Below are 23,078 nucleotides of genomic sequence, written 5' to 3'. Positions count from 1 at the left end.
CCCCCTCCCCCCCACCCCTGCTCATGCCCCATGTCTCTCCCCCTACCGCCCACCCCCGGTCATGCCCCGTGTGTCTCTCCACCTCCCGCCCACCCCCCGCTCATGCCCCGTGTGTCTCTCCCCTCCCGCCCACCCCCGCTCATGCCCCGTGTGTCTCTCCCCCTCCCGCCCACCCCCCGTTCATGCCCCGTGTGTCCCCCTCCCGCCCACCCCCGGTCATGCCCCGTGTCTCTCCCCCTCCCGCCCACCCCCCGCTCATGCCCAGTGTGTCTCTCCCCCTCCCGCCCACCCCCGCTCATGCCCGTGTGTCTCTCCCCCTCCCGCCCACCCCCCACTCATGCCCTGTGTGTCTCTCTCCCTCCCGCTCATGCCACATGTGTCTATCCCTCCCTCCCGCCCAACCCCGCTCATGCCCTGTGTCTCTATCCCTCCCTCCACCCACCCCCCGCTCATGCCCCGTGTCTCTATCCCTCCTGCCGCCCACCCCTCCCTCATGCCCCGTGTGTCTATCCCTCCCGCCGGCCACCCCCCCGCTCATACCGCATGTCTCTATCCCTCCCACGGCCCACCCCCCGCTCATGCCCCATGTGTCTATCCCTCCCGCCGCCCACCCCCCGCTCATGCCCCATGTGTCTATCCCTCCCGCCGCCCACCACCCGCTCATGCCCCGTGTGTCGTGTGTCTATCCCTCCCTCCGCCCACCCCCCGCTCATGCCCCGTGTGTCTATCCCTCCCCCGCTCATGCCCCGTGTGCCTCTCCCCCTCCCGCCCACCCCACGCTCATGCCCCGTGTGTCTCTCTCCCTCCCCCTCACCCCCGCTCATGCCCCGTGTCTCTCTCCCCCTCCCGCCCACCCCCGCTCATGCCCCGTGTGTCTCTCCCCCTCCCGCCCACCCCACGCTCATGCCCCGTGTGTCTCTCTCCCTCCCCCCACCCCCGCTCATGCCCATGTGTCTCTCCCCCTCCCGCCCACGTCCCGCTCATGCCCCGTGTGTCTCTCCCCCTCCCGCACACCCCCCGCTCATGCCCCGTGTGTCTCTCCCCCTCCCCCCACCCCTGCTCATGCCCCATGTCTCTCCCCCTACCGCCCACCCCCGGTCATGCCCCGTGTGTCTCTCCACCTCCCGCCCACCCCCGCTCATGCCCCGTGTGTCTCTCCCCCTCCCGCCCACCCCCCGCTCATGCCCCGTGTGTCTCTCTCCCTCCCCCCTACCCCCGCTCATGCCCATGTGTCTCTCCCCCTCCCGCCCACGTCCCGCTCATTCCCCGTGTGTCTCTCCCCCTCCCGCACACCCCCCGCTCATGCCCCGTGTGTCTCTCCCCCTCCCCCCCACCCCTGCTCATGCCCCATGTCTCTCCCCCTACCGCCCACCCCCGGTCATGCCCCGTGTGTCTCTCCACCTCCCGCCCACCCCCCGCTCATGCCCCGTGTGTCTCTCCCCCTCCCGCCCACCCCCGCTCATGCCCCGTGTGTCTCTCCCCCTCCCGCCCACCCCCCGTTCATGCCCCGTGTGTCCCCCTCCCGCCCACCCCCGGTCATGCCCCGTGTCTCTATCCCTCCTGCCGCCCACCCCCCGCTCATGCCCCGTGTGTCTATCCCTCCCGCCGGCCACCCCCCCGCTCATACCGCATGTCTCTATCCCTCCCACCGCCCACCCCCCGCTCATGCCCCATGTGTCTATCCCTCCCGCCGCCCACCCCCCGCTCATGCCCCATGTGTCTATCCCTCCCGCCGCCCACCACCCACTCATGCCCCGTGTGTCGTGTGTCTATCCCTCCCTCCGCCCACCCCCCGCTCATGCCCCGTGTGTCTATCCCTCCCCCGCTCATGCCCCGTGTGCCTCTCCCCCTCCCGCCCACCCCACGCTCATGCCCCGTGTGTCTCTCTCCCTCCCCCTCACCCCCGCTCATGCCCCGTGTCTCTCTCCCCCTCCCGCCCACCCCCGCTCATGCCCCGTGTGTCTCTCCCCCTCCCGCCCACCCCCCGCTCATGCCCCGTGTGTCTCTCCCCCTCCCGCCCGCCCCCCGCTCATGCCCCGTGTGTCTCTCCCCCTCCTGCCCACCCCCCGCTCATGCCCCGTGTGTCTCTCCCCCTCCCGCCCACCCCCCGCTCATGCCCGTGTGTCTCTCTCCCCCCCACCCCCGCTCATGTCCGTGTCTCTCCCACTCCCGCCCTCCCCCCGCTCATGCCCCGTGTGTCTCTCTCCCTCCCACTCAAGCCCTGTGTGTCTATCCCTCCCCCCGCTCATGCCCCGTGTCTCTATCCCTCCTGCCGCCCACCCCCCGCTCATGCCCCGTGTCTATATCCCTCCCGCCGCCCACCCCCCGCTCATGCCCCGTGTGTCTATCCCTCCCTCCGCCCACCCCCATGTGTCTTTCCCTCCCGCCGCCCACCCCCCGCTTATGCCCCGTGTGTCTATCCCTCCCGCCGCCCACCCCCCGCTCATGCCCTGTGTGTCTATCCCTCCCCGCTGATGCCCCGTGTGTCTCTCCACCTCCCGCCCCCCCGCTCATGCCCCGTGTGTCTCTCTCCCTCCCCCCCACCCCGCTCATGCCCCGTGTGTCTCTCCCCCTCCTGCCCACCCCCCGCTCATGCCCCGTGTGTTTCTCCCCCTCCCCCCACCCATGCCCCGTGTCTCTCCCCCTGCCCCCCACCCCCGCTCATGCCCCGTGTGTCTTTCCCCCTCCCCCCACCCCCCACTCATGCCCCGTGTGTCTATCCCTCCCGCCGCCCACCCCCGCTCATGCCCCGTGTGTCTATCCCTCCTGCTGCTCATGCCCCGTGTGTCTATCCCTCCTGCCGCCCACCCCCGCTCATGCCCGTGTGTCTATCCCTCCTGCCGCCCACCCCCCACTCATGCCCCGTGTGTCTATCCCTCCCGCCGCCCACCCCCCTGCTCATGCCCCGTGTCTCTATCCCTCCTGCCTCCCACCCCCTGCTCATGCCCTGTGTGTCTATCCCTCCCGCCGCCCACCCTCTGCTCATGCCCCGTGTGTCTCTCTCCCTCCCGCTCATGCCCCGTGTCTCTATCCCTCCCGCCGCCCACCCCCCGCTCATGCCCTGTGTCTCTATCCCTCCCGCTGCCCACCCCCCGCTCATGCCCCGTGTCTCTCTCCCTCCCCCCACCCCGCTCATGCCCTGTGTGTCTCTCCCCCTCCCGCCCACCCCCCGCTCATGCCCCGTGTGTCTCTCCCCCTCCCCCCACCCCCGCTCATGCCCCGTGTCTCTCCCCCTGCCCCCCACCCCCACTCATGCCCCGTGTGTCTTTCCCCCTCCCCCCCACCCCCCACTCATGCCCCGTGTGTCTATCCCGAACCGCCGCCCACCCCCCGCTCATGCCCGTGTGTCTATCCCTCCCGCTGCTCATGCCCCGTGTGTCTATCCCTCCTGCCGCCCACCCCCCGCTCATGGACGTGTGTCTATCCCTAACGCCGCCCACCCCCCACTCATGCCCCGTGTGTCTATCCCTCCCGCCGCCCACCCCCCGCTAATGCCCCGTGTCTCTATCCCTCCTGCCTCCCACCCCCCGCTCATGCCCCGTGTGTCTATCCCTCCCGCCGCCCACCCCCTGCTCATGCCCCGTGTGTCTCTCTCCCTCCCGCTCATGCCCCGTGTCTCTATCCCTCCCACCGCCCACCCCCCGCTCATGCCCCGTGTGTCTCTCCCCTCCCCCCACCCCCGCTCATGCCCCGTGTGTCTCAACCCTCACCCCCACCCCCGCTCATGCCCCGTGTGTCTCTCCCCCTCCCGCCCACCCCCCCTCATGCCCCATGTGTCTCTCCCCTCCCCCCCACCCTCCGACCCCCCGCTCATGCCCCGTGTGTCTATCCCTCATGCCGCCCTCCCCCGCTCATGCCCCATGTCTCTATCCCTCTCGCCGCCCACCCCCCGCTCATGTCCTCTGTCTCTATCCCTCCCGCCGCCCACCCCCCGCTCATGCCCCGTGTCTCTATCCCTCCCGCCGCCCACCCCCTGCTCATGCCCCGTGTCTCTCCCCTCCCCCCACCCCCGCTCATGCCCCGTGTGTCTCTCCCCTCCCCCCACCCCCGACCCCCCGCTCATGCCTCGTGTGTCTATCCCTCACGCCGCCCACCCACCGCTCATGCCCCGTGTCTCTATCCCTCCCGCCGCCCACCCCCCGCTCATACCCCGTGTCTCTATCCCTCCCGCCGCCCACCCCCGCTCATGCCCCGTGTGTCAATTCCTCCCGCCCATTCCCCACTCATGCCCCGTGTGTCTATCCCTCCCGCCACCCACCCCCCGCTCATGCCCCGAGTGTCTATCCCTCCCGCTGCCCACCCCCGCTCATGCCCTGTGTGTCTATCCCTCCCCCCGCTCATGCCATGCCCCGTGTCTCTATCCCTCCCCCGCTCATGGCCCGTGTCTTTATCTCTCCTGCCGCCCACCCCGTGCTCATGCCCCATGTCTCTATCCCTCCTGCCGCCCACCAGCCGCTCATGCCCCGTGTCTCCCTTGTGTTACCCCCCCACCCCCCGCTCATGCCCCGTGTCTCCCTCCTTTCCCCCCACCCCCGCTCATTCCCCGTGTGTCTCTCACCTTCCCCCACCCCCGCTCATGCCCTGTGTCTCTCTCCCCTACCCCCCCGCTCATGCCCCGTGTCTCTCTCCCCTTCCCCCCCACCCCCTGCTCATGCCCCGTGTCTCTCTCCCCTTCCCCCACACCCTGCTCATGCCCCGTGTCTCTCTCCCCTTCCCCCCCACCCCCTGCTCATGCCCCGTGTCTCTCTCCCCTTCCCCCCACACCCCGCTCATGCCCTGTGTCTCTCTCCCCTTCCCCTCACCCCCCGCTCATGCCCCGTGTGTGCGCCCTGTTCCCCCACCCCCGCTCATGCCCTGTGTGTGCCCTGTTCCCCCCACCCCCGCTCATGCCTCGTGTGCGCCCTGTTCCCCCCACCCCCGCTCATGCCCCGTGCCTCCCTCGTTTTCCCCCCACCCCCGCTCATGCCCATGTGTCTCCCCTTTCCCCCCAACCCCGCTCATGCCCTGCTGCGTTCTCTTTATACACCCCGCCTTCCCTTTCCATGGTGGCCATCTTGGTAAAAGATTTTCCTTCCTACACCGGGCGTTCCGACTTTGAGGACATAAGATGTTTGTGGTCTTCATCTATTGAAAAGGATGTTATGGTGACGTTGCACTAATAAAAACCTTTAAAATTTAGTAAAAAAAAATGTTACAGGGACGTTATGGTTAAGTTGCACTAATAAAAACCTATGAAATTCAATGAAAAAACTTTGTTAAAGGGACGTTATGGTTAAGTTGTGCTACAAAAACCTATGAAATTCAGTGAAAAAACTTTGTTAAAGGGATGTTATGGTTAAGTTGCGCTACTAAAAACCTATGAAATTCAGTGAAAAAACTTTGTCAAAGGGACGTTATGGTTCCAAGTAAAACCGAAAAACCCTTGAAATTCACCAGTTATGGTAAGCTAAGCAACCATAACTCGCGCCACGACCGTGCACTGCTAAGACTAACACCCAGGACATCAAAGATGACATCACAAATGTCATTGATGACATCACTGATGACATCACATGTGTATGTACTTTTCATGAAATATGTGTACAAGGGATTCTTATTATAATGTTGCGAAACAAGTGTCATGGATCATTGCAATAAATATCATACCCTAATTAGTGCATTGAACGTTGCTTAGCTTACCATAACTGGCGTATTTCAAAGGTTTTTCGGTTTTACTTGGAACCATAACGTCCCTTTGACAATGTTTTTTCACTGAATTTCATAGGTTTTTAGTAGCGCAACTTAACCATAACGTCCCTTTAACAAAGTTTTTTCACTGAATATATATATATATATCCCAAACAGTACCTTATCTATAGGATAAAGTACCCCTTACCATATATTTTAAGAATATTGCGAGTCACCAGGGCGTCCCGTGACCACTTAGAGAAACGAAGCTCCTTTATAAAGCTACAGAACTCCTTTTTAATGTATCGATGCCGGTATTTTATTCCTTATAATACATGGCTATGTGCTGTCATCCCCTTTAATGTGTGGCATCCTGCTTATTTTAATGCAAGACGTCTTCCAGTTGCTGATAATTATAATAAAGTTAGAATTTGGATTTTTATATTTATTTAGTGCTATATAGTTTACAAAAGGACACAGTACACACACACACACACACACACACACATATACACACATAGGCACATCAATGAGTTTAACAAGATAGTAAAATAGAGATCCAAGAATAAAAGCACACATAGAAATTTGGTTTAAAAAAAAAAAGAATATACAGTTTCTTATATGTTCCAGAAAAACAGTTTAATCAGTTGAATAAAATGTACCTTAAAACACTTTTTCATTTTGCCCTTCAAAATAAATGATAGCATGAATATTCTTGCTCTCTTGGTTAAACTTGAGCAGTGCACAGCATACACACTACCGTAAGCAGCTCCTTGTTGTTTAATAACTGTAGCGTATCATAGGTGGCGATTTTACAAAAACAGAATTTGAAAAGATTGCCATGGCTTTAATTAAGCGCTGCAGTAAGAGCTAGAATTCTGCTCTGTGCTGGCTCAGGCAGCAGGCATTGGGAGGTCCCAATAATAATAATAATAATAATAATAATGATGCAATAAAACACAAAACACAAGGACGAAAACTGCACACAAACTATGGAAAATGTTCCCTTCAACCATTAATGACCTTTTACCGACAAAAAGTGACCCTGGAGGTATGCTTCGGCAGCGAAACAGAGTGGAATATCAGCGCAAGTTTCTGGTCTCAATTAGAGGGTTGTTTTTGGCGCAAGGTTCTCCATCTTCCACAATGTGTCTCAATGGTGGCATTGAGGCATGAATTAGGTCTTGTATCTTTACATACTACTGTATTGTGGAATCAATAGTACTTTTAAGGAAAATGCGAATATCTCCAGTATGAAAAGCATACTCCATTCTAGCGAATAAAAATCAGGACACAACTGCCTCACTAATAAATAGTTGGGAAGAGAAATGATTAGCCATTCTGAAAGAGGCAGATATAAAAATGTCTCTCGTCATAAAGATACCACAATTGGCAAAAGAAAAATTCAAACAATGGAAGTGGATCATAAATGCAGAACAACGTACCGCATCCGCCTCGGCATTAGATTTAGGCTTGTGCTTGCAAAAACTGGATTTACTGCCAAAGTATCTGGCTAAATTTCCTTCAAATTACCATCGGAACCAGTTCTTAAGACTACGCCTTAATCTCTAGAACACAAAGGAGCGGCTGATGAAAATAAAAGATCCCGCGACGAAGTACGACACATGTCGTTTCTGTCAGAAAGAGACGGAATCTACTAAACATCTGATAATTGAATGTCCGCAGATCGCCAGACAACGTTCCTTGCACCTAGAACGTTACGCCCCGAAAAATTGTAACATGGTTGAATGGTGGAGCCATCTGATTACGGGGACAAATGTACAGCTAACCTGTGGTGTGATTAACTTTATGGACATTATATTACCACATCCACTGAAAACATTGGAACTGCCAAATGGCACAGTCCCAGAATCTGCAGAAAAACAACCCTTGTCCGCACAACCTTAGATGCGAAATGCAGGAGGACTTGGGTTTGGGGAATGGGAATGGGAATGACAAAAAGTTTGTTTTCTTTTACAAAACTAAAAGTCTATAAATAAATTAAAAAAAAAAATAATAATAATAATAATTTGCATTTATATAGCGCTACGAACCCTCAGGTATCTGAGCGCTGCTTATTATTACCCACGGTGTGTGGTGCTCATTTATCGACCTCGAAAGGGTGAAAGGCTGAGTATGTCCCTGTTGGGATTTGAGCCTGCATCGGCACGACAGATGTCAAAGTGAGCGCTCTACTCGCTGTGCTATCTGACCAGCAACTGAAGTGTGACAACTGATTATAGGGCGGGAGTGATGTCACGTTCTTACTGCAGGTCAGCAGTGATGCCACAAGTAGCCTGCAATGAGAACAGTATTTTCATGCTTTTTATTGAACTATTGCAGGCTGACATATTTTATGAGAAAATAATGTACAGGTTTTAATATTGCAGGCTGCCATGTGTTATAAGAAACGTATTTCCAAGAGTTTACACTGGCATTGCAGGCTATTGCAAGTAACACAGAAGTTCAGTGACCACCATAGAGGCACAAGATCACGTGTCAAGTGTTTCATAAGCTCTCCTAATGCAAACTTGGCTGGCAGTATTTTATTCATATACAGCTGGGGGCAATGTTTTTCTTGTAATTGATATTGATATTTTATTTCTATTGTGCTCGTACACAAGTGTTTCAGAGCGTGACAAGGCAAGGGAGGGGAACGGGAGAACAAAACAGCGATCTTGCTAGGCCCAGTGACATTGAAAACGCGCAAGTGCATGGGAGAGGAGGAGGGGAAAAGTGCATGGAGGGGGGAGAAGTGGAAAATGCGAAGCAGAGGAGAAACAGATAAATAACAATAAATAAATAATAAAGGCAACAAACAGTGGTAGTGCAGCCAGCAATTTGCAAGTGTTAGGTTTAAGGCAGCAGACATGGTAGGTCTGATAAGTGCAGGAAGAAAAAGGGGGGGCTGTATGGGTACAGATACAGACCCCAGTGCAAGGAGTGGCTGGGAGGCAGTGCAGGAGGGTGGCAGGGTGAGCAGGTACCTGGGCCCAGGGGAGAGAGGGTGGCCAGGTGCACAGTACCAAGAGAGAACTGATCAGCAGGGGAGAGGGGGAGCGAAGGCAGAAGAAAAGAGGAAGGTCTTCCGTAACCGGAGATGGTTCTCCTCAAGTTTTAGAGTGGCAGGGAGGCTGCTCCAGAGGGAGGCCCCAGCCGAAGACAGAGATCTACCCCCAGCTCGTTTCTTTGAAAAACGACTGACCCTGAGGGAGTTAGAGGTAGGTGACCCTACTCAGCATTGTCAGTGGTATAGAATCATGGGAGATTTAGTCCAAAACAATTGATGGGCCCCATAATGAGTAACCTTGTGCCACACCATCACCCCATGGCCTCTTGCACCCCCTGGTGGAAGACATCTTACAATTGTGGCAATGGCGAAAACGTCTTAACCTTTACCATAGCTAATGATTCCAATATGGAGCTGGCGTCAGCAGAGTACGGTCCGCCCCAGATGGTACTAAATAGCAAGGGGCTTGCATCACACATGCTAACCCTCCCGATTTAGTGGGGAGACTCACGATTTTGCAATTAGCAATATTGCAATGTTTTACTTTCTCACGCCTAAAATAACTCAAAGCCCAAGGAATCCGGTAGGGAAATTAATTTCTCCTGCGTTCTGGGGTGAAATCGCACTTCGAGGTGCTCCAGAATGTTGGCATGTATGGATGCGAAGGAATGGTGCTTGAGCAAACGGCGTCACGGTATATGGTAGGACTGAGTCGACATTTGGTCTCGGGCATACATTGCCAAATCAGAAGGGTGTAAGGGCCTCCTGCTAGAAGGCTGCCATGTCAGAGGTTGGTCTATAGGGCTGGAGGACAGAACGACTACCCTTTCGATTATGTGTGTGTGTGTAGAAAGGAGCAGTGCAGAACGCTGGGAGAAGCTCTGTGACTTCCCCGTCTCGGCTGCGAGAGTAGAACTGTTTGTTTACACAGGAATCTGTTCATTTTGTTTTAAAATGCGGTGTGTGTGGGGGCAGGGTGAGACGCCATTTTGAGTGATGGATGAGCTGAGATCTGAAAGTTGTCGACAAGATGGCTGTCAGGTGGGGGTTGGGCACGACTGCCCTTTGCAGTTCAGAGTGTGAGTGAGCCCAAGGGACGTCATATAGGGGTCGCCAGGTGTCGCTGCGACCCCTCAGGTCTCCTTTGCTACCCCTGGAAAAAATAACATTTTAAAAAAAAAATGTTATTCAATTGCGGATCCTGGTCTGTGGCCAGCAGCATGTGGCTCTTTGTTTCTGGAGCAGCTGATTTTCTGATAGCTATAGCTGTTAAGATAGCTCAGTGGGTTGAGCGCTTGCTGCTGCAATGTGTGTGTGATCTGCAGGTTCGACTCCAGGCAAGGTCAACTCAGCCTTTCAACCTGCTGAGCTTCATAAGTGAGTACCATCTAAATATCAATGTATCCCGCCCTTTATAAAGGAAATCTGAAAAGGAATTTTAATCATCACTCCGTGGTTACTTTACGGGTGATGTCTATGTTTTATCAATCATCCAATTCAATTATTTATGGAAGTCTTAGGATAATTGAGCAGATTGTAAAGGGAAGAATTTTTTCAACATGTGCTCTTTAATTCACATTAATAAAGTGCATTTCGATAAATTGTGTTTTTGAACTCAACAATAGCTTCTTTCCAACATTCAATAATAAACATATTGAGGTGAGCAAACTTAATCTTAGTAAATCATGACAAAAACATTGATCAACTAAAATAACAAAAAATACAGTTTCTAAATATAAGATTGAAAATAAATTTAAAATAGGAAAACTTACATTCAGTTCCCTATTTGTGCACAGCAGGCAGAAACACACGCGGTTATGTTTACATGCCGCGTAGTGTTTCTACCTGCAGCTGATTACCCATTTGGGGCTCGATTCAGGCAGACACAACGCGGTTGTGTTGGAAAACGCTGCAGTTTTTCTTTCCGAGTTTCTCAGGCTCCTCCGAGCCGGAGGAGCCTGAGAAACTTGGAAAGAAAAACCGCAGCGTTTTCCAACACAATAACGTTGTATTTATGTTTGCGGTCGCTTCAAAAGCGACCGCAAACATAAATACAACGTTTTTAAAGCTGCGGTTTTATTTCTAAGTTTTCCGGGCTCCTCCAGCCCGGAAAACTTAGAAAAAAAACCGCAGCTAGTGCTTATTTTTTGTAAAAAAAATAAATAGCACTTACCGAGATTCAGCTGCAGCTTTCCTGCTCTGGTCTCCGGTCCGCGTCCTCCGAGTCCCGGCACTAATGAAGGGAAAGCCACCCAGCGGTAGACTTTGTTTACTACAGCTGGCTGGCTTTTCCTTCATTAGTGCCGCAAAAGCAAAAGCCAGCACAGGAGGGCCTCCATTTCACAAAATGGCTGCGCCCCTGTGCTTGCTTTTTCGAATTTTGAGCTTGAATAGCTCAAAATTTTACATAGGAAGTTTTAAAATGGAGGATGCTAGTATTTTTTTTTTATGTGGCCTATCTATTTTTTAAATAAAATGTTTTACTAGACCATCCCTTTAATGAATGTCCTGTGGCTCAGATGAAGCCTGTATCTGGGTCTTTGGGGTCAAAGAATTCTTTGCCTACATGGGACTCAGTGTCCAACCAAGCTCTTCACGTTTCGGTGGTCATAAAACCATTTTATATTCCGCCTTCGTCAGGGCGTCTTGTTTGAAGACCCTGTGGAAATGTGCAGAAAAACAAAAATTATAATTCCCCATCTCAATCTTGGTCAGGCTATGTCTGACACTCTGTAAACAAAATCAAGCCTCCGTTTTTTCGGCTGTGGTTTTTTTACCTGCCGATACTGTAATCCCAAGTCTTGGGTCGTTTCCAGTCTAGAGCTCGAGGTAATCCCTGGACTTTAGGGTGGTTGCTTCTGTACTTTAATCATTGCAACAGACGAGGCACACTTTCCAGTCGAGCCCTTGCTGTGGGAACCCTTTTGGTGTGTGGATGAATTCCCTGTAGGTACAAAGCACAAATGGAGGGAACCTCAATTTGATATTGACTGGTAGTGTAAAAAGGGGGGAGAGGGGCCGCCATATTCGACTTTCAAAAAGTGCCCCAAATAATTACCTCGGTGTTACTCTGGGGTTCTCGTATCATGGAGAGATGCAGAGATTGGTAGTAGGTCTACCAGGAGGTGAAGAGGTCCTGTCAAGCCTTTGTATTTGCTGGACCGCTCAGTTTCAACTGAAAAAACATAATACAGACCTATGTGCTTAATGAAACATATAGTGGTCAATTCACTAAATCTGAACACAATTTTTCGATTGTGTTCTTGCATGGGTTCTTGTAGATGTCTGGCCTGCAAAGTGGATGCTCCGGATTGGATGTGGTGGGTCCAGTGTGGTCCCCTACGGTCTCTGACCCTGTAATGAAAAAAGGGGGGGTGCAATGTAAAAAATACCATCTGTATTATGGCTATATCTGTTCTATGGGTCGGTAAGGGCATATGTTATTGTTAATCAGAGCATCTGTATAGATGGGTCTGAATGGTGGCTGATGCTGGCTAATGGCAGCGTGTGCCTGGAGCCGTGTGGAAAAATCCATTGCGGTGTGCTCCTTGTGGAGCTGAGTAGTTTGGGCATAGCGCGTGCAGGGAGCGCTTCTATGGGTCCTACTGTTGTTAGAATTACCTACCATGCCTGTGTGAGTGGCGATCCAAAGGGAAGCGTCCTCTTCTTGGCGCGGATGATAACCGCAGGGCTCTCATCCAGCGCAAACACGTCTGGATGCTGGAGGGGCCGCGTCTCTCAAAGCTTGGAGGCGCGCTGGTCGTCAGGGAAATGCAGACTTCATTCTGTTCCGTGATAGGTGCACGTGTGACCCCGGAAGTCGCGTCGCAGGGCTTGGCTACCTTCGTTGTTGCCGATGGTAGTCAAGGGAACAGGACTGCTTCCCTGGCTGGCAATGGTCCTTGCAAATGACTACGGATCTGAGTCAGTTCTGCAGAAAGAAGATATGTCTGTTGGAGCGGCATCCCGCCAGGGTGCCTGGTGTCTCCAGATGGTATGCATTGGAAGTCATCTTGTTTTTCTTACGGGATGTCTGTGGCCTGCTGTGCCTGTGGTGGCACGAATAAATGCGAAGAAAGAAAAGCATGAAAAAACGGCCAAACCTCGACTAGCCTGTATGGCAGAGGGAGGTGCCATTGTTAGGAGGTGTGCCCTCAAGATAATTGGCCCTGCTGCGGCCAAATTTCTCCTGAGGTCCTAATTGGGTGCCTGTATTCCGACTGGAAGACCAGGTGATAAGTGGGTCAAGGCTGAGGGTGGATATTAGGGCCGTGGTGCCCATGCTATGTATAGGTGGATTGACTGATGACAAATCAGTGTACCACTGGTTGAAAGATTTCTTTCAGTCTCTGGTGGTAAGAGTCTAAACGGTGGATCCATCTGGATTCCTTGTGTAGCAAGCTGTGTGTCAGATCGGCGCCACCCTTCACTTTCTCTAATACCCACCACATAATGTCATTGGGGTAATGTTTAGCCTCAACAAGGTGTGCCACCAAAGGTGCTGTCAAGGTTTTCCAACGGATCTTGGATCTATGTTCGGAGATCCTTAAATGTACCGATCTCATTGTCTGTCCTATGTACCTAAGGCCGCACGGGCATTCAATGCAATATATAACGTGGGAGCTCTTACAGTTGGTAAAGTCTTTAAGTATTCATTCCCTCTGGCCGATTTTAAAGGTTTTCATTTTCTTCGTAAATTGACATGCCATGCAGTTACCGCAGGGGTGGTGCCCTTGTATTGGGCGTAACGTTTTTGTCCTGTCTGAGAAGATTCTGATTGAAAGAGGCAATGTACTAAATGATCTTTAAGATTTTTGGCCCTCTTGTATGTAAATCTCGGCGGAGGGTCCTCAGGTAGGTTTAATTTGGCAAATGAGTACCAACACAGGTTGGGTAATATTGTATGTATATTTGTTCTATGTGAAGCGCTTAAGCGTAAGTGCTATATATCATTATCGTTTGGCCTTGGACGTCTGCTTGCATCCACAGTAATTTGGTAATATGGGCCTATACGCTGATATTAGTGATAGATATGGTGATCCATTCTTGTTTAAATGTATATCACTTTACAGTGATATCGTAACCATATTTTTCGTAGTGTACTTAGAAACAATGCTATGTGATGCCACTGCCTGTTTTGTTAAGGGGTGAAAGGTTGTGTTCCATCGCTTCCTGTGATGTCACTTTGGGGCGGGGCCAAATGACATCACTTCCTGTGATGTCATCAAGGGCCGTGTTATGTCACTTATGCTACCCCAGGCAATTTGGTGAAATGACGGTGGTGATAAAAATGTTCTCCTTAAAAGTGCTGATGTGGGTGGGACCTTGAGATGTATGTTGGGCAGCAATAGCACTGGGAGAGGGAGATGGCGAGATAGAGAGAAAGGGAGAGGAAGAGAGACTTGTACAAGAGGCTTACACACTAAAGCATACTGCCTTGTATTGTTCTGGGAGTTTGGGAAGCACCGGCAGGTCAGCAGATGTGCACAGTTTTCTGGGGGAGCACGAGTAGTGTGGATGCAGACTATAAATAACTCCCGGGGGATGGGGGCAATGCTATTTAATTTTATAGTTAAACATAAACTAGCATATACAAGAGTAAATATGGCTTAATTCCAGGGTTCACTTAAATAGCCAGGAATTGACCTCCTTCTAGCTTATTACTCCACACCTAAATGAAATTGATTCTCGTAGCCAGCCTCGTGCTGCCTCTCGACTCAGGAGCTCGACCTAGACCTCCCCGTGATCTCACAAGACTTTACACGCTCCATAGGCTGCCCCCCACTAAGGGGGGATTGTATTTTTTTCTTATTTATTTGCATTTTTAGTTTACATTAAACTTTTAGCAAACCATTGAGTAAATTAATTAATTCCTTTACATCCATGTGTGTAATCCTTGTGGCCATTGATGGTCAGATGGTCACTGTCTGCACTGGCTTCTCCCAAACATTCTTAAACATTCTTAAAGAATCTTGCCATTGCAATTATCACAGAAGTTTGTGTTCCACTCAGTAAAAATGTCCACCAGACCTCTGCCGTCATTGTCCGGAATTTGACATAAACGTTTCCGAAATAAAGTGTCCTTTCCAAACTGAAAGCAGGGCAGGTGGTAAATAGATGGGAGAGAGTTTCCTTCGACTCCTCAATTGTACAGAATCTGCATCCATTGTCGCTAGGTTCTTCTTTAAGTCTCACTGCCATGATTTCCTTGGACCTGCTGCTCGTATCTTTGCGTCTGGGCATTTCTTTAAGGGCGCTTGGATCTCACCCTGCTTCTCTACTCGGCTGCTAGATCTCTATGTAGTTTCAGCTTGTTTACCTCTTTTATTGTGTTTATCCAGTCCAGTTCTCGGGGTTTATTCTTCACTTTTCCAGGGTTGGTCAGGAGGTCTTCCAGAGAACTCTCTACCTCTATGAGCAGCTTATTACATTTCTTCTCCCACGAGGATAATGTTTTGTTACAGACATTTATTAGTTCATGGTTCATCCCCTTGATCATATACGGCGGATTTCGGCTTCTGCATTTCCCAAGACGACTAAGAGTTTCCCGTTGGGATGTCATTTTCAAGGAACCAAGTCCTGATTCCTTTCTTACCACTTGTATGGGAATTGAGCGCGGAAGGCCAAGAATTGTTTTCCAAAAAAGCCCTTCTAGGAGTGTCCAGACCTTAAGAGGTAAATCCAGAAGAACATCAGCACCATAGGTTAAAGTCGGGACGACCTCAGCCATATAGAAGTCCAAGACCGGTTTGAGCGAATATCTGCAGTATTTCTGTTTAAGGATTAGTGCTTGGCTAGCCAGCATGTCGGCTTTTGTTTTTAGAGTTTCGGAGGAGTGGATCTCAACTATACTCTTTGAAATAAAGATCCCTAGGTATTTTAAGCATGGTACTTTTGCAATTTCTGACGGTCTCAGGTACCATTTGAATATCTTTTTCCTTGCTTCGCCACCTTTTTTTAAAGTAAGGATCTTGTTTTTTTGTATAGTGATTTCCAAATGGTTTTACTCTGCGTACTCCTATAATCTGTCTAACTATCTTTGTAGACCCACTTCTGTATAAACAAGGTGGACTAAGTCGTCGGCATTTAGTAAATGTGTGACTTTCATTTTTCCAAGCTTGGAAGGAAAACTTCTGGTTTGCTCCGTAAACTCTCCCAGATCAGCTATATATAGATTGTAGAGAGTGGGGGCCAAGGCGCAACCTTGTTTGACACCTTGTTTTTTTGGGATGTCCTTTCTTAGCGTCCCGCTAGCGGTGAGATGAACTCTTATAGTCGTGTCGGTATAGAGCCCCTGAATCTGTTCCTGTTGGTCGGCCAGGCAGTTCCTCTCTGCTTACTTCTTCCAAAGGAGATCTCGGTTGAGGCTGTCCAAGGCCTAGGAAAAGTCGACGATCGCCAGATTGAGTCTGCAATAGTTACTTAAGGTCTCTGCTTTGTGTAGGTTAATCAAGAAGGCTGGACAGGAGGTCCCCAGCCCCTTGACGAAACACACCTGGAACCTATCATTTAGACCGTATGACTGTGACCATGCTGTCAATCTTTTTAAAAGCAGAATGACATAGATTTTTCCTGGCACATACAGTAGGGCAATCCGCCGGTAGTTGTGTGGGTCGGAACGAGTGTCATTTTTAAATACTGGGATTACGTGTGCAGTTTTCCAGGATAGCGGAATGGATTTGGAAGCAAGAGCGTTTTGGGGCATCGGATCTAAGATGTTGGCCCACTGCTCAGGATTTTGTTTTAACATGTGATTTGATATCCCATGCAGACCCGGGGCTCGAGAAGAACTCGGTCTTTTGATCATGATGACAAGATTGTCGTGGTCATATGGCAAAAGCCAGCTAGATGATGTCACTACAGGGATGTCTTTCTGTAGAGGCAGATTCTTGAAAAGCGAACCGAAGAAGGCAATCCAATTTTAATCAAACACGCAGTTTATTTGTCGGTATCGTTGGGTCGTATTTAGTGACCTGATCAAAGACCAGGTCTCTGCCGTTGATTTTTGGCCAAGGATCTAAGCATAGCTTCTGCGTCTTGTTGGAGTAAGACTCTTCTGTGGTTAATGCACCAACATTTATAATTGGCCCTTATTTGTTTGGATTCTGCCTCAGATGTATCATTTGGATATTTCTTGAGGGCCCACAAAGCGTGTCTCATCTCTTTTCTTTTTTGGACCAATACACAATCAAAAGTATGTTGGGGTATGCTTTCTTGACTATGGGAGTTGGATTTTCTTTTGGCGCGCTATAGCGTCAGAATGGCAGGGTAGTCCACTGCAATCCCGGGCATCGATGCATAGGCAGCATTTATTCACACTTGGAGGTAATAGTTTGCACAACTGCTCCTGCGTTCATTCTTGACCTATTTCCATTATTAGTCACTTCTACTTGCACATCGCTTTTCTTGATGGATCTTATAGTCTTCTTGCACCAAAGAAGCTTTAGCCAATTGTGATCACTTCGAGAGGAAGTAGCTACTTCCAAAGACCTGACATCCTTGATTAGGTTTCTTGAGATAAAGATGTAGTCAATGACCGAAGATTGGGCTCCTCTTTTCCAGGTTGGATGCCAAATAGAATTTTCTTCAAAATTTCCATTGGTCACTTGCAGGTCGTGGCTGGTCATCAGTTCTTGCCATAGGGCCCTTTTGTTGTTTGAGGTCACAAGACTAAAATCTTTCTCTTCCTTGTCATATTTATTTTCTGTCGATGGATAGCAGGCGTTAAAATCGCTGCATAAGATGACAGAGGCGTTGTTCAAGTTATATGCATCATCATTGGCTTCTGCCATGATCTCCTGCATCTCTTTTATATCTAGATCAGTGGCACTCCAATAGATTTTGATGAGTGACAGGTGCCTTAACGTGTGCTTTCTATGAGGAGTAGGGCTTTGTAACTTTCTCAAGATGGTATGTTGGAGAAAAGGACCTTCCTTGATACATTTAGTTATCTCATAGTTTGCTTTAACATTGATCATAGTTAACAGCCCAGCTCTCGGTCTTCCCGCTGCCCCTCTGATGGCTGGGTTAAGGAATGATGTAAAGCCATCCAGGGACGGTTCAGAGGATAGCCAAGTCTCCTGGAAACATAAAATCTATATCGTCCCAAAGAAGTGCTCCCTCCTCCAGTAGGTGCGAGAAACCTCTTGTGTTCCAGGATAGAAGGGTTAAGGCGAGTTGTAGTCGCTCTCCAGGGGGTCTCTGCTACTGCTTTTGTTTATTTGCCAAAACTGCGGGAAGCCAGGCCCACGATGACTGTTCCGGGTAATCTACTGTAGGCTGATTTTTCTGTATCCTCTTTATGGTCTGTTCCAACTTCACAGCTGATGGTCAGAGCTAGATTTGATTTAAAAAATGTTGTAGGGGATTCTCCTTTACTGATTTGTCTACCGGTCTTTCCCGGTAGTTTTCAGGCGAGAGACTCTTGAGATGGACTTCTAGTCATCTCCAAAGCAAGGCCCCTCTTTTTAAGGTCATTCCAGATCCTTTGGTCATGCCTAGGTTGACTTGGTCTGTTGGATTTGTTTACCACTTCTGACCCCTTAAAGAGGTCTGTAAGATCAAAGCCCATCATCTGAAAGCTTGCTGTTGCGGACAGTAATAGATTTTTTACAACAGTGGATCTTGAATGCAGATGGACCAAGTCTGATCGCTCTTCTTTACGAACCTCCACTACAGCGAAATCTTCGCTAGTGATTTGTCTCAATTAAGGAATGCAGTGGCATAGTCTGACCACATTATGCCTATTTGGTATAAAATTGTCTCTCATTGACCCCTCTTTCAGGTCTTAGGCATCGTGAGCAGTCTTTTGTGCATTGGGCGTGGCCGGTATGTGGTTTCATCCTCCTTGGCTCCCTGTCCACTTTATGTCGTGGAATGCGAGTCATTCTAGATTCTCTAGCCTCCGAAAATGTGTTAATGTGCCTCTTATGGGTGTCTCCTCTGATAGGGATATGCTCCTTGATGTTTTAATCCTTTACATCGCCCTTAGGCGTGTGGTTGGTGATTTCAGCGAGGAAACTGATCGCGGGGGACTCTCTTGATTCGTTTCCTTATATTCCAGTAGCACAGTCCTGGTATCAGATACTTGTTTTTCCTGTGCTTTAAATTTAGCAATAAGACGCTCTCATTTTTCCGTTAGCGTTAGGAACGCCGTTCCTCCTGATGCATCACTAGCTGTAGTAGCCAAGCGGCTGTGGGCAGGACCATTTTCACCCACTGGAGCAGTCACTTCATCTGTTATTGAAACCCTTGTTTTATGTTCCTCGCTCCTTGGAGGGATGTCAGTTTCATTCGCTTCAATTGAGTAAACGGATAGAACAAGGAGAGCGTTGTGTTCTTCCCGAGTCGTCAGGGCATAATCTTCCTCTTGCATTTTCCTTTTAATAATCGATTTCTTCAATATAGCTGTTTTGGATCTCCTTGTTGCTTGCTAACCTTCGGAGGCATAGTACTTTTTTGAAAAAACGTCTAGCTTCGTTGCCACGTGGACGATGTAAGGTTCTAGGGGGGGATGATAGATATTGCAAACTTTTTTTTGTTTCCTAACATAGGATAGATCTCCTACCCTCTTCTCACTGATGTTGGAATTGGAAGCTGGTTCCAAATCTATGATTTGTCTCCCTTTCTCGTCTCGATGTTCTCAAAGCCATGTGCTGGATCTGGATACGTTGTGTTTATTTCGGGGTCTGCTATAATCTAATCTCTTTTTCAATATTTTCCGGTGAGGTGCCGTCTTCCGAGCCAACCTCATTGATGGAACTCTGCGGTATAATGATGGGTCCGAGCGTGAAGTCTTCGCACGATGGGTTAGATTCATGATGAGGATTCTTGGAAAAGGGTCCCGAGTGGGGTTGGTGTTCTCTCATGGGCCTTTAAGAGGTTCTCATTTTAGTTTCCTTGCCAGGATTCATTCTGTCCTTGGCCTCTTGCTGGTTCTTTGCCGTGATTTAGCCTGTCACAAATATCATTTTGGAATGCATCATTGCCAGTAGGGTGGTGCGATTAGCTAGAGTTTCATGGATATCTTCAAAGAGCTTCATAAAAGGCACTGTTGCGATGGTAATCATGGACATTAGGGCCAGCGGGTCTTGTTTCGATGACCTAGAATGTTTGGCGTCTAGTTGCCCTGCTGAAGAGCGACATGCCTTGCTATTAGTTATGTCTTCCATGGTAGGGCAATTGTGGTTAATGCTGGGCTGGTGTGATTCTAAGGGTAGTGGAGGAGCTGTAAGGGGTGGCTTGTGAGTTGGTACTATTGTTTTTGCTCTCTGCTCGCTGTTACCTTGCTCAGTACCCTCTGGATTGTAGCTAGAGTTTCTACCCCCTTCAGCTGGGGGGTATTCATTTTGAGCGAGTACCCGAGCCGATGTGTGCTTCGTTTTCCATAATGTTGTCCCGTTCGCCTCTTCCTTCCTCAAGTTGTTTAAAGCTTCGATCCTTGCCCTCAGGACCTCAGTATCACGTTGCGCACCTGCTAATAGGGTGCCTGAAGGCTCTTGTCGTTCCTTTGTTGATGGCTGTATAATTAAAGCCTTGATTAGGGTTTCTCTGGCTGCTTTTTTCGCCAGATCTATAATGACGTCACTGATTTTCCTCAAGCCCCTCCAGTGGGGAAGAATTATAAGATAGTCTTGGACGTTTATGCCCTTGCTGGTTTCTGTCTGATGGATCTTCATAGGTGAACTCATTTCTATAGGAACCAGTTGGCAGCGGAGAAACTGAAACTTTACCATTTCCATAGTGCCTTCTAACAATTCAGCATCCGTTAATTCAAGTGCCGGTGTTTCTGACAAGAGTTTTGGTCCGGTTTTGTCTTTTAAATGCACATTTCTGGTCAGGGTTGGCGCAGGAGGAAGATGTTTTTTTGCCGCCTGCTCAGGCCCATGCCTGTCTCATTGGGCCAGCCCCTTTCCATTTCACCAAAGGCAGGAGGGACTGTCTGTCAGCCGGCTTCAACGTCACTGAAGGGCTTGATTGTTTGTTAGCATAACCTGGGCATTTGTCCATTTCTGTACCATCATACATCATACTTGCTCATTCCTCTTTGCCCCTTTCCTCTCCCACCCAGAAAAGTGTAGAATGAGAAATGTCTTCTTTTTAGCATTAAAAGGCTGTAGATTTATTTTCACAACATAATAAATTCAAAACACTGCCCACAATTTTGCGAAAATAGTTCCAAAGGTGCGGCGACTGCTCCATGTCCAAAACCTGCTTCCCCCGTTTCCCAACAACGTCCACAGTAGGCACAACTCCCCCAGCCCTTCGTGTCTGAGCCCCGCCTGCCCATGCAGGTGTTCCTGGGCTGGGAGAGCGCCGTTTATTCGGGGGAAGCTGATCCCTCATTGTTACCACCAGATGCCCCCACCGCTTAGACTCCCAAGAGGCGCTGGTCCCAAGAAGAGCAAAGACCCTTCCGGCTTTGCCATGGCTCATTCGGAGTCTCTCTTGTCACTGGTCGCCAAAACACTGCCTCGCTGTCCCGCGACATCGATGGCCAGGCCTTGCCGTACCGCTATCCCTTATGCATGGTGGGTGGGTGGAAAACGAAAACTTGTCCTTAGGTGCGGTGGGCGTCATTCTGCTTGGGTGCTTGGGGCTGGATGCTCCTGCAGCAGGACGCCCGCTGGCTTATATGGGGCTTGTCACGCCACCTTCCATCGTTGCCCTTCGCAGGCTTTCCTTGCGTATTGGCGCGCTTTGCACCAACCCTCCCCCTTACCCAGGGGGGAGGGAGGTGGAGGAGGACCCTCCCTATCGGGGCACCTCCTCCATTGCTCTTCGTCGTCACCTTCAGTTCTAGAGATCCAAGAAAAGAAAGCCGCTCTCATAGGGCGACAGGTTGTTCGACTTTCTTCCAGCCCCCTATCTGTTATTACCAAATGAGCAGAGTTATCAATCCTGGATAGACTGATGACCTCTGCCCCCCACCCCGGGTGTTAGATTGGTCTGTGACTCGTTTCCAAAATATGGCGGGCTGATGGCGTCTTTAATATTGGGTGGTCCTTCCCCCCCTTTAAAGTCAAGCGGGACAGAGACCAAGGTTTCAGTTGTCAGTGGCGTCAAGACGGACTGCTGGCAGTCATCGATGGCTGCAAGAATAACGGGGCAAAATATAGAGGGTGAGGGTCACAGTATCAGGTACAGCTACCGGCTTTAACTCTCCACCTTCTGACAGTCGGCGTGCAGCTCCACATCGCAGATGCTCTATGTTTGCTGTCCTGTCCATGGGCCCTCTATTGTCCGGCGGGTCGCAGTTTCCCAGCCTCCGTGCCATTGTTGATTCAGCCAGTGGATGAGCCACTTGGGACAGTCAGTTGAATGGCGAGTGACTGGCCTCTACGCAGGACTCGGTTATAGATTTTCTTAAAGCGGCAGGGCTCTGCAAAGGCACACACAGCAAACGTCGGTCCTCGCACAGAGTATCCAGAAGCAGCTTACAGCAGCCTATTTGGCGAGTGACTGGACTCTACGCAGGACTCCGCGCAGGCCCTCTGCGTCTACTCCTGGAAAGTATAGACTTTCTTAAAGCGGCAGGGCTCTGCAAAGGCACACACAGCAAACGTCGGTCCTCGCACAGAGTATCCAGAAGCAGCTTACAGCAGCCTATTTGGCGAGTGACTGGACTCTACACAGGACTCCGCTCAGGCGCTTTTCACCTTCTCCAGGAAGTTATAGACTTTCTCAAAGCGGCAGGGCTCTGCAAAGGCACACACAGCAAACGTCGGTCCTCACACAGAGTATCCAGAAGCAGCTTACAGCAGCCTATTTGGCGAGTGACTGGACTCTACACAGGACTCCGCTCAGGCGCTTTTCACCTTCTCCAGGAAGTTATAGACTTTCTCAAAGCGGCAGGGCTCTGCAAAGGCACACACAGCAAACGTCGGCCCTCGCACAGAGTATCCAGAAGCAGCTTACAGCAGCCTATTTGGCGAGTGACTGGACTCTACACAGGACTCCGCTCAGGCACTTTTCACCTTCTCCAGGAAGTTATAGACTTTCTCAAAGCGGCAGGGCTCTGCAAAGGCACACACAGCAAACGTCGGTCCTCACACAGAGTATCCAGAAGCAGCTTACAGCAGCCTATTTGGCGAGTGACTGGACTCTACACAGGACTCCGCTCAGGCGCTTTTCACCTTCTCCAGGAAGTTATAGACTTTCTCAAAGCGGCAGGGCTCTGCAAAGGCACACACAGCAAACGTCGGTCCTCGCACAGAGTATCCAGAAGCAGCTTACAGCAAGCAGCCTATTTGGCGAGTGACTGGACTCTACACAGGACTCCGCTCAGGCGCTTTTCACCTTCTCCAGGAAGTTATAGACTTTCTCAAAGCGGCAGGGCTCTGCAAAGGCACACACAGCAAACGTCGGTCCTCACACAGAGTATCCAGAAGCAGCTTACAGC

At 50.6% G+C, this 23,078-nt stretch overlaps 1 protein-coding gene and 1 long non-coding RNA gene across 2 annotated transcripts in view; one reads left to right on the top strand and one right to left on the bottom strand.

The window, feature by feature from the left end:
* Positions 1–23,078, top strand: part of LOC138491141 (receptor-transporting protein 3-like) — a 210,978-nt gene that overhangs the window by 119,356 nt on the left and 68,544 nt on the right. The window lies entirely within an intron of this gene.
* On the bottom strand, positions 10,883–12,469 carry LOC138491142 (uncharacterized). Its single transcript, XR_011275968.1, has 4 exons — positions 12,303–12,469; positions 11,736–12,031; positions 11,455–11,621; positions 10,883–11,336 (listed from the first exon to the last, which is right to left on the bottom strand). It is a non-coding gene; the product is annotated as an uncharacterized lncRNA (long non-coding RNA).

The sequence above is a fragment of the Ambystoma mexicanum genome, chromosome 10, assembly GCF_040938575.1.
Source record: "Ambystoma mexicanum isolate Mex_15411 chromosome 10, UKY_AmexF1_1, whole genome shotgun sequence".
NCBI classification, from domain to species: Eukaryota; Metazoa; Chordata; class Amphibia; order Caudata; family Ambystomatidae; genus Ambystoma; species Ambystoma mexicanum.
This window is presented reverse-complemented; position numbering and strand designations above follow the sequence as displayed.